General features: G+C 41.5%; 1 protein-coding gene across 1 annotated transcript in view; it reads right to left on the bottom strand.

Annotated features, from left to right (window-relative positions):
• The window catches only part of EVA1A (eva-1 homolog A, regulator of programmed cell death), a 212,013-nt gene that overhangs the window by 150,226 nt on the left and 45,136 nt on the right, over positions 1 to 16,651 (bottom strand). The window lies entirely within an intron of this gene.

Here is a 16,651-nt window from a genome sequence, read left to right as displayed (position 1 = left end):
ATCTCTCCTTGTTTCTTAGAGGATTATGTTATCCACAGTAATAAACTTGTTGACAAGGATAAAGCAGGGGACAAAGTCTCGTTAAAATTACACTTGAGTCACAATGGCTGATTGCTGTAAGGTTGCCATGGAAACTCCCAAGCAATTCTGACTTTGCCACACTCAGGCATGAGGGGAAACCACTGTGTTGCTGATCTGGAGAGATCTCTGGAGGGAACACTACAGCATGTTCCATGTCAGTGTCAGCCACAGTCCCATTCAACCCCACAGTTCTCTCTGCAATTGGTTTGGAAGTCCCCTTCCCACCAACACAAGCCTATCAGCAGCCACTATACAATGCCCTGTCCCTATCCTTCTCTTCCTCTGCAGAGAATATGATAAATAATGAGAAACTAAGGGGTAGTCTGTTCATCTAAGAGAATAAGGAATAAGAAGAGTGGGATCTAATTACTGTTTTACATTAACTAAAGATCCAGAGGAAATGGAACCTGTAGAGGAAGACAGAGACAGGGCATTGTGGGATGGTTGCTGGTAGACTGTTTCCTAAGAGGCAGAGTAGAGAGAAAAGGCAAAACCATTAAGATAAGCAAATAATCCCTGGACAAATACCTAAAAGGGAACCTGAGACTTCTTTTTTTTTTTTAATTATGACTGTTCTCTTGGTGGTCCATCATCATCGCTAGGCTTCGCGAACGAAGATTTGGGAAGGGCTCTACCCATGTTTGTCACAAGCACGTTGGTGGCTAAAAAGGCCAATACGAGATAGGCATGACCGGTTGCAAAAGGCACAGCAGAAAGACTCCTTAGGTGGTAAATTCTGCAAGGCACGATTCTTTCTGCGTTGTCTTTTCTCCTCAAGGGTGATCCTGTGTGCTTTCTCAAAAGCATCCGCAGCATTACAGATGGTGTGTCTCCAGACCTCCCAACTGGAGGCCAGAGTAGACCAGTTATGATGATCAATATGGCCAAGGCTGAGATGTTGTTTCAGGGAGTCCTTGTATCTCCTCTTTGGGGCTCCTCTCTTGCAGCAGCAGGTGGCAAGTTCACCATAAAGCAAGATCTCAGGGAGGCGGTGGTCCTTCATCCTGGAGACGTGCCCTGCCCAGCGCAGCTGTGTTCTCAGCAACATGGCCTCAATACTTGTGATTGCTGCTTGTTCTAGAACAGATGTATTGGTCACATAATCTGACCAGTGGGTGTTTAGGATTGTGTGGAGACAGCATTGATGGAAGCGTTCTAGGAGACACAGGTGGTGGCAGTAGATGACCCATGATTCGGATCCGTATAAGAGAGTATTGGTGGCCCATAATCACAGAATAACTCAGGTTGGTACCTCTGCAAGTCATCTAGTCCAGCCTTCTGTTCAAAGCGGGGCCAATTTAGTCCAGGTTTCCCAAGGCTTTGTCCAGTTCTGGATATACCCAAGAGTGGGGCCTCCACAACCTCTCTGAGCAAACTGTGCCAAGGCTTAACAACTTCCACAGTGAAAAATTTTTTCAGTCCATGCAATTGGAATTTCCCATGCTATGATTTTTTTTTTATTATTTGTTCTCTCTGTTTTTTTCATTGGTGCATTTTTGTACCCTTTGGTACCTTTCAGGGAGAAGACTGGTTCCGTTTTGTCTATACCTTAAGTTAATATAAAACAGTAATTAGATCCCACTCTCCTTATTCTTTACTGCTAGATGAACAGATCAGCTCCCTCAGTTTATCTCATTGTTTATCACATGTTCCAGTACTCTTGCCTTCCTGGTAGCCAAAGACACTCTGTGTAGACTCTCAACACCTTGGCTACACTGAGGACCCATCTTGGTATGAGTTACCATTCATTCCTGCTTCCTCACACTCACCATCCTGCCTTCCAAGACACGACAATGCACACAGGGAAACACATGTGGTTTGAGAGAATTCACGTGGCTTGCTCAGAATCACTCCCACATCAACTCTAGCTATCCTCGTAGACACACCTGTAGGGTGTATTTTCCCCAGTAAGATAAACGGTCGCGGTGTTTTTTCTTTGTCTCTAAAACCATATCCAGCAACTTCCTCTTACTATCCAAAATAGTATGACCTATATCCAGAGTTTTACTGGCAGTAGACCTGCTTCCATACCAACACTGAAACCTAGCTCAGGAGTTCTGTGAAAGAACACTTGTCTGAGCAAATTTCAACATGTCTAAAACAACTATAATCACTGTTCTTAGAGATAACCAATACACAGTAATTTAGCTTCAACATCCAAGCTGCCACTGCAAAGGCTGGGTTCTCTGATTTCTCTAAATTTTAGCCTGTAGTTCTTATTTATCAGTTCTGTTGCTGCAGCGCCTCGAGGTCTGTGCCAAATAAATATTTACTCAAATCAGCATATTAAATTCCAAGTCCTCAGGGCAGCATAAGGAAAAGGCTGAGACACAGCCCAAATAATTAGTGACAGGGCTGCATCAGATCAGGAAAGAGCACTATTTAATTTAGTACCTTTATCTCACTTGTTCAAGGAAACACTCTGGGATAAAATGAACTACTGGGGTGGATCTCCTTTCCCAGTCAGTAGAATACATGCTCTGTGGGATACTGCACACCTAGTCCCAAACTTAGATCAGCTCTTCTCCCTCAAAAGTAAAGCAACTATACAAGATGGGTATCAGGAAAAGAAAACTGCAGACTCAGAATATAACACAAAACGTTAAAACCCACTTTCCACACTGTTACTCCAGCGCATTAGGACTTTTCCCTGAGGCTGACCTATTAGGGAGCCAAAGAAACACAACCAAAGTGCTGTCAAGACTCTGCTGGCTCCTTTGAATATTCAATTACTCTGTCAGAACAGCCATCCTAGGGCATGCCTTTCATATTGCCAATTCAGGATCAGAGAAGGTTCCAACCCCTGCAATTAGTGCACATCACTTGTTGAAACAGCTCCTTCCTTTCGTCTTCCATCAGCAGTCTTGAAATAACTTGAGTTTGTTCAAGCTCAAGACATTGAAGGGATTGAATGCTTTGATGGTGACTGACTAATAATAAGCAAAGCACAATGTCTGAAACATCTGGCACTGACCACTGTCAGAGAGAAGATACTAGATCAGGTATGGGCATGGTCAGAGAGGAGATGATGTTCTTCAAAGAGCAAAAGGAAGTGCCTGTAGAGAATTAATGCTTTTTTTTTCCTGTTTAAGTGTGCCAGATTTGTACTATATCATTGGTAGTTCTTTTGAATGCCGTTGGCATTTCATTACCCGCTGATTCACAGTTCGCTAACCCAAAATCCAAATTATTTTCAGGACCCTTGCTGATTTTTCAGTAACAAGTCTCCAAGCGACCTTTTGTACCATTACATGCAGTACCAGGGAGGGAATTACTGGGATGCTCCTTGGTGAAAGAAGGTGCTTGAGGACTTTAATGGCACTCCTATACCAGGGTAAGAAGCACTCCATAAGTACGCAAGGAAAAGCTTACAAAGTTCTTTGATTCTTTCCTGGAAAGCATGAAAAAATCTCTTAGATGGTTACAAGAACCTATTTTAGTTCAGTAAAATGATAGAGCAGATCACCAGTAGCTATTTATAGGCCACAGAATACGGCAGTCAAGAAACTGAGATGATAAAGGTGTTATCAGATGATGTCATCGTTCCCACTCAAGTTTATGTCTCTGCATCATTATCTGGGACAAGTGTCTGCTCCAAACAAAGATAAGGTAGGTTGCTTTTAAAGATGACCAAAGACAATTGCTATTCCTTTCTTCATCCATAAATTCTGGAATGTGAAGTCACCATTGTCAGGTCTAGGACCCAAAGGCAAGGAATTATTTGAGAAAAATATTTTATGATTCTAAGATCCCATCTGTACTTCTACAGACAAATGTACTCTGTATTGTCATGGTTCATCTTGGAATGGAAGTGACATAAATTCTCATTATTTTATCAGGATTTTTTTTGTTTGTTCACTAATCTACCTGTCTAGGGAAGACAATATTAAAGTAATTTGAGCTTCTCTTTAAAAACATATATTTCATTTTAAAATATGGTAAAAGCGTAAAAGAAATCTAATGCGTTAAGCTCACCAAAACTTTTCCAAATACTACATGTTTTGAAAACCTGGGATAACAAAAGCAATTACAAAATATTTTGGGGTTAGCACTTCTCTTTTTTTTAAGGACTGTGTCAAGGACATGGAATCTTTGATGGTAGGCTTTCTTAGTCCCAAATTAAGTCAATGTATAGGACTCAAGAGCTAAACATCTCCTTGATTCGGAAGACCGGTATCACTACCAAAGCAGGGATTTGCATTCTGAAGACAGAATAAACAACCAAAAGAAACACATCACAAAAATGATAGATCATTTTTCCCTCTAACAAGAAGGAAATGTTCCTTTCAAACACCACTTGCAATTTATTCTTCCAAAGTGCAGAGTTTGCCTCCTATCAGTCATCAGCAATTATTCTTCACTAGTCACCAAACACAATGCTTAATGCTGACGGTAACTTTATCCCTCCCAGCAATGTCAGCTCCCAAGAATGATTTGAACTATTGCCTCTACAGGAAACTGTTTCTCAGTTCTCATCCAGTAGTCAGTTCTAAACTTTAACACATAGGCAAGGTAGAGAAACATAACAGCTTCATACAGAATATCGTCATTTTACAGAAACTGTAAATCTAAACATCATCCTCTACTTACTTTCATGGAGCTACAGCCCCACCTTTTTGAAACCAAAGCAGCTGATGAAGCGGTTCACAAAAGCACAGATGGTATAAGAGAGTCCACCCCATTCAGAAGTAGGATAATATACCTTCCAGTATGTAAAGGGGGCTTACAAGAAGGCTAGAGAGTGACATTTCACAAGGGTATGCAATGATAGGACAAAGCAGAATGGTTTTAAACTGAAAGAGTCTCCTCTTAGGAAGAAATTCTTTACTGTGAGGGTGGTGAGGCACTGGAACAGGTTGCCCAGAGAGGTTGTAGATGCCACATCCCTGGAGCATCCTGGACTCTGAGCAACCTGGTCTAGTGGAAAGTGTCCCTGCTTATGGCAGGGGGGTTGAAATGAGACAGCCTTTAAGGTCTATGATTCTAAGAGTCTATGATAATAGTAGAGCACACAAACACTCATCCATATATCCTATTTAACCATAAACCACACTAGTTGTCTAAAAACAGTAAGTCCTCCTGTTTCCACTATAAACAGTTCTAGTTTTGCTTGACAAGGTACATAGCAACAGACCAGCTCACCAATCATCAGAACAAAAATGTCATCTTCCCCAGGAAACATCTCTGTGGGAACATGCTGGAAGAATAGAAACAATCACAATCACAATAAAACCAACTCTTTTTACAGCTTGGATATGATCCAAACCTTCTAATAAATTACAAGAAAACTCAAAGGATTCTAATGGTTAATGAACAAGTACATGTAATTAAAGCCAGAGCCTCATTAATATCTGCATCAAGCTATATCCAAGCTATTGTAATGTCTTCTTAAAATATCCCATTTTGAGCTCTTGTGGTTAAAAATACAGAAGTGCATACATATCATAGAGAAAAATCAACCTCATGAAAAAAGACATTATACTTAGAAATAAGCTATTTTCTATTATCTGAAACACATGAAGTCACTGTAATTAACTGTGCTAGTCAATAAAGTATTCCCTTGTTGCTGGTTGACACATATTCTTTTATTTTTAATCCTCTTATTTTCCAAATCCATATTGTTTTTTTCAGTATCTACTGCTATTTTCTTCTAGTTTCCTCAGCTTTCTTGTACATGTTTTAGAGACACTGAATGCAAAATAGAACTTTTTACCAGGCGAGACCTTAATTGGACCCCTTTCTGGAGCTCAGACTACCCCTAAACCACACTGTTTTTCAGGTAGGCTACGGATTGGAGAATTTCAGATTATTCTTTATATGCAGAGCACTGATACTCGTAACATCTCACAGCAACAGTGCTAAGGCAGTGGAATCGAGTGACATGCCACGAGGATGGGCCAACAGGGCTGAAATGTGACCCCAGGCAAGGCTTGAAGCCAGAGCTGGGAACTCAATGAATGCATTTCATACCAGGCATTACTGATAATCCTGTGGTTGCAGCAGTAAAAGCAGCTCTCTCAAATCACAGAGCAGACTACTAGGGACAAATAGGGTTTGTTTTGCTTTGTTACTAATACAGGAGATTAAAACTTGCTATTACAGACCTTCTACAGAGAGATTTGCTTTCACTTCAGCTACTCCCCAACCCTTTCACCTTTCAGACACAATACAGCTCTGAATAAACTTGAACATGTTGTTAGCATATTTAGGAAAATATTCTTATTTTAAATGAACAGTTCCTTGTCCGCTATCTGATATTTTGTGCTGCAGTTATGGCCCCAAATAGCATCCAGTGCTAATTCATAAATATGGCTTTGAAACGAGGGAATTTAGAACTGCAGCTGACTGCCAGCATTTCAAGGCTAAACAAGGTAAGGTTTTGTAAATGCTGAGGAGTATTTCATAGGTCTCCTGGGTTTGTGTAAGGATGAGAAGATACTGGAAATTAGATTGGTGAAGGCTAGGGGTGACAGGAATGAATTATGGTCATTTTCAACTCTGCAGGCTTGAATATTACACAGATACTACTGAGGATTATTGCTAATTAATCCCTTAAATTCCCTAACTGTAAACTCCTACAGAATTTAATAAAACACTTTAGTCTTTCCACAAACTGTTGGAGTTACTCTGGAGAATTTAATAAGCAACTTGAACCGCAAGTATTTGGGGTCTATAACTTTTAACAATTGGTCTAAAAATTCAATACAAAAATCTTTTTTGCTATTTGAACATCATCTTAGATGATTTTCTTCAAATGTCCCTTGAATCCATGGTTTCTTGAGAACTTACTTGTTTTCAAAACAAATTTTAAAAGCCCTTATGGCTAGGGAGGTTTAATTTTTTTTCTGATCTTCCATATTTTGAAAAGGGAAATGAGCAGTTTAAAAAAAATTAATTTTTTTTAATGCTTGTCTTTCTAGAACCAGGGAATATTTATCCCAGAAGGACCTCCTGCAGGTCACCTAGCCCAAACTGCTGCTTGGAGTAGGGCCAATATCAAAGTGAGATCAAGCTGCTCAGGACTGTGTTCAGCCCTAAACAAGGGCTACCAAGGACAGTGACCCTCCAGCCTCTGAAACACCCATGCCAGGGTTTCACTATCCTTCTCATTCAAATGTTTTTTCAAATAAGTGCTCAGAATTTTCCCTGTCCCAACTCACATCTCTTACCTTCTGCTTTTTTAGTCTGCACCTCCAAGAGGAGCCTAGATTTGGTGTATCTATACCCATTTTTAGGATGCAGAAGGAAGCATCTGGATACTGCTCAGCCTTCTCTTCTCCGCCATCCCCTCCTACACCATCTTCTTCAGCCCCAAACTGTCCTACTGGCCCTCCCCTGGACTCCCTCCAGTTTGTTTTTCTTATAATCATGTACCAGTATCATGGCCTGTAATTCAAGGGGCTGACCCTTCACTTCCTTTGGATTTATGGAATATTTAAAAAACTCTTGTTTCACTATCTGTATGGTTGCAGGCAGCCACGATGTTGAAGGAAATTTGACAGCACAGAGAATTTGGCTGGAAGGCACTGCACCAGGACTTTGCCAGCTTGCCACCCTCTTTCCAGCTACTTATTCCTGCTCCCTTATTTCAGATAAAAGCCTGTTCCAATGTTCTATGTTGATGTGCATGTATGGGGGTGACAGCAGCCAGAGTTGGACCACAGGTCAGAGGGTCCATGATTGTGTCCTGCCACCAGAGCAAGTGAGGATGTGCAGTGTGTAGGTCCATCCACCTGTGATCACCAGTGACTATCAAGATGGACTAGCTGGCAAGGAGAATAAAAGCTTTGGGAGCCAGATATGAAAGAAGCCAAAAGTCTGGGTCAAATACTGGAGAAACCAGAGAGGATGTGAGTTGTCGACAGGAGACGCCGGGAGGTTCAGGCCTCAGGAAGTCAAACGAGAGACCCATCTGCACACACACGTCTGTGTGTGAGGGGACTAAGGATGAGAGACCCCTGTGCCAGCTGCTGCATGGACTGTCTAAGGATCCACAATGACCATATGTGTGCATATTTTCTACTAACAGGCTTTCATCCTGCTCAGCTGGAGAGGGGAACAGGATGAGGCCGCTGGTGCTTTTTGTGTTTGCATGAGTCCCGAGTGTTTCTGCCTGTGATCTGCGTGGCCTGGCAGACTCACATTGTCAGGAACAGAAGCTCAGCATCCCAGCTGCCCACACCTGGGGACACAGGGCTGTTGCTACCCTGCCTCTATCAGGCTGCCAGATTTGGCAACTCCTAACACTTCCCACTAAAAATTCCATGTGTGTGCACATGTGTATATATATAAGTCCAAGAAGCATTTGGACAACATTCTCAGGCACATAGTGTGATTCTTGGGGTGTCCTGCATAGGGTTAGGAGTTGGACTCAATTATGCTGATCCATCCCTTCCAAGTCAGCATATTCTATTCTCTGATTCTATTCTATTCTATATATGTAATATATTTATATGGAGACATATACATACACATGTGTGTTAAAAAAAAAAACAACCAAGTAACCTTGCAGAATATTTTACATAATTTAAGTTGCAGAAGAAGACTGAACACCACAATAACTGTGGAGTTCATTTTTTGCGGTGCTAAATTTCTCAGAACGCTTTGTTAAAATAGTGTTATAGCATTATAAATATTAATACATTATGTAATTAATATGTTAAAGTTACAGCCTTATAAATATTAATGTCTTACTTTAATTGGAAAAAAGTATAATTTAGCATGCATTAGTATGTATTATGTATCAATCATATAAACTATATTGCACGTAGCACAATCATATTTATAAAATATATCTTATAGCATAACCTAAAGATAATTGCCAGGTCACCTTAGGAAGCCTTATGGGGTTTGTTCAGTACTCAGAGAATGAGAGCTGTAATTTTGAGAGAGATTTAGAGTATACTCCTAACAGCCCCTAAAGGTCAATTCCACGCTCTGTGACAAGCTGGGCACTATTTCATTCTAGAGATACAGCTGCAATAAGTGTTAAGGTCATCACTTTATAGCTGAAGGAACTACACGGGTGATACTTCCTAAGCAGCATCAATCTGCTCTTTCTCCTTGGATCTCAACCAAGTCCTTTCCAAAACACAGTCATCTCACACATAAATCACAGCACTGCTCGCTCTGGCCTTGCCATTGCATTCTAAGTAGCAATAAAGTGCTCACAACACCAGGGTCACATAGCTCTTCTAAATTAAGGCTTATTTTTTTCAAAGGACAGTTTTCTCTAGGTGGCTCATATATAAGAGATTTTTAACAACAAAACTACAGTGATATAATTAGGCTACCATAATGATACCCATATAATTTTCTACAGTACATGCATAACTACCAATGCACCTTTTCTTGTGTAGGCCAGTCTCACTGGTGTTCATTTGGACTTGCACTTTCACAATAAAGTCCACTTGATCCCACCCCTTCTGGTGAACATTCTTATGGAAAACAAATTTGACCTTGAAAATCAACATAATTACAAACCTGAGACGCAAATGGGAAGAACCTAGCTAAGAAAAAAACAATCCCAAATCTTTGCCCCCTCCTGCAGCAGAAAGCAGCACTGCCTGCGGTGAAGATCAAGAACTCAAACAGGATCTGCCCCCACACTCAGCTGTTCCTACAGGCATCGCTGGGTCTTAGGGCAACAGCTGTTCTTCACCTTCTGGTCCAGTCACTAAAATTTCTGAAATCAAATTTGTGCCATTTCTCAAGGGCCATGGACCAACTTACTCATGTGTTGCCCACGTGATTAACAAATTCTTATGTAACAGGGAAAGGAGTTGGGAGCTGGATCCATGTACCTCCCTCAGGACATGCTCTGAGTTCACTGAAGGTCTCACTACTTATTCAAGCAGCCAAGAACATTTTATGGGGAGCAATATGTTCCTCCATCACGTAACCCATGAAATAGAATAGAATAAAGTAGAATAGCACAGCATAGCACGGGATTTCCACTTCCATGGTCTGTGTTGTCCATCTGCAAACAATCACTGTCTCCTCACCCAGAGAAGAAGCACCCTCTAAGTCTCTGCAAGGCACCTCTATCTCCATCAAATCCCACCCACAGAGAAGTCAATGCTGGTGAGCATAATGCCTGACAACAGCTTCCTGGTGCACCCTCATGCCCAACGAATGCACCTTCTGCTTTTTCCTCTAGTATTTTGAAAACATAAGGCTTTCCAGTTCACCATAAACTGAAGAAAATTCTGTCCCAAATCTTCTCTAGAAGTAGGAAACACTCGGCATCTGTCATGAAAGGAGCTGCTGTCTATCTCTGGTAATGTCTGTGACAGCTCATTCATGTCCCAATTTGACCAAAACACAGACTTTCACCATTGCAAACATAGAGGGAAAGGTTTGTTTCTGTACTGGAAACATGGAGCAAGGGAACTATAAATCAGCCTTGCTATAGCCATGAGCCTCATCAGAGCTATAGCAGAAGACATGGCTAAAAGCAGCCTGCCCTTTGCCCAGAGCTTTATTGGGAGTCACAGGAAAGTATCCTGTTACCACTCAAATTAAAAGAAACCTTTTGCATAGCATATCACTCTGGGACAAAGAAAGTGGTTACTTGACCACACAAGTGACAGACAAGACTTTATGTGCACTGACCGATTCTTTTAGCAAATCAAGAATTAAGCCATGACAATCTGACAAGGGCTAAAAGACTCCAACACTAAATAAACAGATTTCTGCCCATTCACAAGAAATTTTTCTGGCAGGACTATGAGTACAGAGAGATGGCAGTTTTATTTAGACTAGGGCAAATGGCAGGAGGGAAGGCAAAAGTGCATAACCCCACAGGAGCTGCTGCTAAAACCATGACAAACAGATTTGAGTGCTTTCCACACAGTGCCAGGAGCCAGCTCTGGGGCTCTCAGAGTGACCACACATCCCTGAAAACAGCAGATTCCAACTGGCAGGTGAAAATGTTGAAAAATTCCTGTAATCCCAGAGAGCAAATCTGAAATCCTGTTACCTTGCATGAAATAATACAGAGTGACTTACACATGCAAATACCAACTTGGCAGTGAAAAGCTTTCCTACAGGAAAATACTTCCCATCAGGCTCTGGTCTCCCTCTCTGATTTTAAAAAGCACTTCAATGCTCCAATGGTCATTTTTATTAAAAGATTTTTGCATTGTAAACTGTGAAATTCAAGGGCTCCCTCATTTGCTGCTGTGTAATGAGGGTAGGGGATAGGCAAATCTCCGTGCACAAGGAGTTCAAATCACTCTGGGTTGCTTTATCACCTAGCAATTTTTCCACTGAAGAAGAAGGAAATTTGGAGGGGGGAGAAAGAAAAATTGCTACCTGTGGTGGGATGGGCAGCTACTGCTCACAGACTAGCAGCATGAGCCCTGCTGAGACACTGCAGAGAACCCACACTTGTGATTTCCCTCTAGACTAGAGACCTTGTATTTAATTCTCCTAGAACTCATGTTCCAAGAAAATTCAAAAATAAGGCAAAAGCTCATTTCCAGCACTGGGAGTTTAACATCTCCCTTTTCCTTCTGCTTTACATTCCATATTTTATTTATTTACTCTTATTTAGGGTCAATTTGTCAAATTTAATGAAAACAACAGCTCCGAAATAAACTTGCATCCTTTTCCCCAGGACCTGTAATAAGAACTAAGGAGCTGGCCTCCACATGACCTTTGCCTGTGAAATGCGTATTTCTCTTTGCTTTGGCCAGGCCTTGGCAGCTTTATGAACCCCAAGAGAGGAAAGGAGATGAGGAGAGACTGAAGACAAGATAGAAAAGGCTAAACAGTGAAAGGATAAAGCAGAGTAGGGGAAAAAGAAGGAAATTGAAAAGGAAAAACAAAAGGAGATGCAGGCTATAGTACACATATAAAAAAATCTCTTTTTCATTTGTCAGTTAGAAGTGTGGTCCAAGCAGCTTATCCTACCAGCAAGAATCAGCTGGAAGCATTGTGGAGACTGAGTCACTTGAAACTGGAGGAACAGAGAGCAGCCTCAAAATAGTAGGAAGGAGAAAGATAAAGATTTTGAGCAAGATTATCCTTTCGTAAGTGACCTCTCTTTATGTCCCCATGCGATCGAGTTCCAAATCATACCTACTTGCAGAAAGGACTGTGTTACTCAGAGATAAAAATTATCTGGGAAAAAAAGGAAGCTCCGACTGGCTGTGAAAATAGAAGAAATAAAAAAAAAAAAGTAGGTTTTCATAAGTCTCCCATAATTTCTGGTGACTTGACTAAACCCCTCAAATATTGCCTTAACAGAACAAACAAGTTGTCTGCCACCAGGCAAAACTGCCAGATCAGCATCTTCTGCTTAAGCCATTGACTTCATCCAAGAGGGAATTTATTATTCACCAGCAACCGGACAACTTTAAACCACAGTAAATGTTGTCAGGATAGCAGGAATGATGATTTCAAAGGTAAATTGCTCTTTTATTGTTTGATATAAACAATACTAACAAAAGACAGGCATCCTGAGCATCACCACTCGAGCAGTCAGGTTGACCAACCAGCTTGAAGGCAACTAACCTCAATTTATCACATACTCCTCTTGGAAAAGACATTGCAGGAATGGACAGGAAATTAGTACTTGGGAGTAAAGGCAGGATAGTCTCTTTACCTTGGGCTGAAGATCATTAATGCAGGGCTTCCTTTACACTTGTTAAACAAGCTATACCTTCCTGGTGAAAAGCCTTGCCTGTCTCAAAGTATCTCACCAATTTAACTGCAGTTCTATTTTTCCTGAAGAATCACATCATTTGACCACAGAACTTGTAGTGTTCTTCTTGGGGCTTTAAAAATTACAGGCTAAATTAGTTTATCCTAGTTTAGGCTTCATTATCTAGACCTATTAGATCATTGTGCTCAGACTTGTTCTTTTTCTCGCATCTGTGGGAAGGTGGCTTTGCTTCCTAGCTGGGCAAAGCCACAGCATGCAGGAAAACTTCCATTTAGAAGACTACCCCTTAGAGCCCACCATGTATGGGATTTAGCTACCATTTGAGCTCTCTCTGTGAAGTCAGGAGAAAGAAGAAAGCACTGTCAGGTGTGAAACATATTATTCCAAAGTAGATGTTGAACTGAGAAAAGGAGTAGAGGTCAGACAAACTATCTGAAACTGGTTTACCCCTCTCTGCTGAGGAAGCCCAACCTAACGAGCTCAAACATGATCCCTCTGGGGTCCCATAGATGAAGGAGGGTTTATGGCACAGCAGTGCAGTGGCTGTTGTGCTAGAACAGTCTTTGGAGAGACTCTGGTGTTCTTCAGTCTCTGCTATTCCTAAAGTTTTGCTGCCACTGTAACTTTTGTCTTTAGAACCTTAAATTACCCTAAAGTGGTTCCCACACAAAACCAGAAGAAAAACTCCATTTATGTAAACAAATAAAACATACCCAGACTCAATCCATACCCCTGAGGGAGAAGGACAAAACACCACTAGCTTGACTGATAAGCTAAAATGACAACATTCTTCTCCTTGTCCCCAAAACAAGTGAAGTTGTCTATTTGGATAGCCTGCACTCTCCCTTGAGCCATGCCCTGACAACAACTAGGAACTTACTAGTTAGTTCAGGTCCAAATGGTGACCCTGTATGTACAAAACTTTGGACAGAATAATTGTGTGGCAGTGGTCAGCACATCCCCCTGATGCTATTTAGTTTACTAATATAAAGGTTTAACCATACTAATTTAGTTCCTCAGGACCAAAGGGGCATTCAGACAGTTTCTACCTCCTCCCTGTTGCCATCAATGGATTCAAGCTGAAGGAGGGCAGGGTTAGATTAGGTATGAGGAAGAAATTCTTTACTGTGGAGATGGTGAGGCACTGGAACAGGTTATGGTGGAGAAATTGTAGATGCCCCATCCCTGGAAATGTTCAAGGCCATATTGGATGGGGCTCTGAGCAACCTGGTCTAGTGGAAGATGTCCCTGCCCATGGCAGGGAAGTTGGAACTGGATCATCTTTAAGGTCACTTCCAACCCAAACCATTCCATGATTCTATGATCAAGAATTGACACCTCAGTCTGCCAGCTGAAGGACAGAGAAGAGTTCCCAGCACACCTCACCTGGTATCAGTTTCATCTGCATCTCAAATATCAGTTAAAGTTCCCAAATATCAGTTGAAGATGATCCCATTTCTGTATTCATGGGAAGGCCAGGAAAAAAAAAATAAGGACCTGAGAATGTGAAGTAACAGGGGTCACAGAAAGCGTGGGGATAAAAAGATATAAATGAATACTGATTTTTATCCAGGAGCACTCAGTAGCACCTCAAGATATGACAAAAGGGATGAAAGGCTACATAAAGAGAAGGAACTGCTTAGTATGGAATATAAGTTAATAACAATAATAATGAAGACATCTGACTAATAGAGAAAAGACAGAAGAGCCCCATTCTACCACATCACCACAATCATCTCTACAAAGCCAATGAGAGAGAACACAAAAGGTATTTTTCCACAAGGTCCCGTTTCTCCCCACCTCTCACTGAGGCCATTCCCCATATATGCAACTTCTTTCAAGGATAGAAATAATATTTGGCTTCCTTGGCAACAAAGAACAAAGGGACAATGGAAACCCAACAGTGGAATTTATGAAGGCACATACTGCACTAACCCCTTGTATGGGGACAGCAATCAGGCAGGGCCAAAAGGCCCCAGCAAAACAGCAGCTAGAAAAGCTTTTTGGCTAAAAGTATTTGTTCTGCTTTGACACAGAGCAGTTGTTTTGACTAATAGGATGGAGAAGGGGATTTCTTTAGCAGAGTAACACTTTGCAGGGCTCTTTGCCTCACAGCTGTAACAGCAACTCCTTCCACAGCACACATTTTTCCTCCTACCTATTGTATTACAGGACCAAAACACACCACAGGCTCAAACACCTTCAGGGGTGGCTGCTGCGAAACTCAGTGAGAATTGTGCTCATATATGGACAGTGTTACAGCTAAAGGCTGTGATTAAACTGCAAGACCTGGGACCGTTTCCCAGTTGTTGGAATTGAGTGCACTTCCTAGCTGTATCCCAACCTCATACTGAAAGCAGACACATCATCCCTCCCCAGAAAAAGTGATTGATTGATTGATTGATTGATTATTTCTCTTCAGACAGCTTTAATCAATGAGTATCCTCTCCTATATTGTCCTGGTTTGGGACAGGACAGGGAACTGCAAGCAGTTTTTCTGCTGTTGAGGCTAATGATAAGTTTTTTGTTACACTAAGGAGCGTTTCTGAACCTGTATGTGATATGCAGATGAAACAGAACTGGTAGAAGCAGTTGATGGACCAGATGGTTGTTCCATCAGTCAGAGGGAATCCTAACAATCTGCAGAAACGAGCAAAAGGATTCTCACAAATTTTAAGTAAGGGAAAATGGGAAGTGTGCTCATGGGGAGTAGTATCCCTGTGTACCATGTTGGGGAACAATAGGCTGGAAAGCAGCTTTGTCGAAAAGGACCAGGGCATGCTGATGGACACCAAGGTGATCACAAGCCAGTGAGGTGCCCTCACAGCAAAGGCAACATTGGTAGGAGTATCACGCAGTTCAGGAGAGGAAAGCCTGCCCATCAGCACTGGTGAGACCCATCTGGAGTGTTGTGCCCAGTTCTGGATTCCCCAGTGCAAGAGACATGGATATACCAGTGCAAGTGCAGCAAAGGGCCACAGAGATCAAGGGACTGAAGTAACTGTTACATGTGAAAGGCTGAGAAAGCTGGGACTGTTTAAACTGGAGAAGAGAAGGTTCAGGGGGATCTTGTCAATGTATAAATAACTGATGGGACAGGGAGTAAAGAAGACAGTCAGACTCTTGTATGGTATCCAGTGAGTGAACAAGAGGCAATGGGAACCAAATACAGGAAATTCCATTTAAACATATGTGTATAACTGTGAGGGTGGTCAAACATTGGAATGGATTGCCAAGAGAGTCTCCAAACTTGCAGATATTCAAAATCAAACTAGACACAGCCCTGAGAAACCTGCTGTGGGTGACCCTACTCTAAGCAGATATGTTGAACAAGATGATCTTGGAGGCCTTTTCCAACCTAAATGATCTCACAATTCTATGACTTCACGAATATCTTCCAAGTCCAGACATTCTGTGATATCAAGTCCCCTCTCAGGATGCATTGAACAAGCCCCAGTCTCCTTCAAAATAACTTGGGAAAAACCCTTATCTAAAGTTGGAGTTCCATTAGTCGTGACTCCAGGGGCATTTCAGCATTATCTCAGCTCTGCTCACACAGATGCCTATTAGTTATACTTGAACTATCCTGCGACAGAGTTCATGGAAGCAAGAAAAGGTTTTCCTAGGTACATCTCCTGGACAAGCAGCATCACTGACCTTTATAAACATTATCATTCAAGCAAACTACTGCTCCAGACAATGGAAATGGCACTTGACACTCTGACTGCTGAGTAAGCACTGTAACAAGATCACCTTTCGGGATTTGTTTAGTCTTCACATTTATGTTTATTAATTAGATTTACTCTGATGCAGACATGGAGAGTGCTACAGCAACACAGTTTTAGATAATGAAATTTGAAAAATTTGTTATGAGTTTTACAAAATGATTTAGTGCCCAGA

Source organism: Pipra filicauda, unplaced genomic scaffold (genome assembly GCF_003945595.2).
Source record: "Pipra filicauda isolate LSUMZ 115617 unplaced genomic scaffold, ASM394559v2 scaffold209_size2725305_pilon, whole genome shotgun sequence".
Lineage (NCBI taxonomy): Eukaryota > Metazoa > Chordata > Aves > Passeriformes > Pipridae > Pipra > Pipra filicauda.
This window is presented reverse-complemented; position numbering and strand designations above follow the sequence as displayed.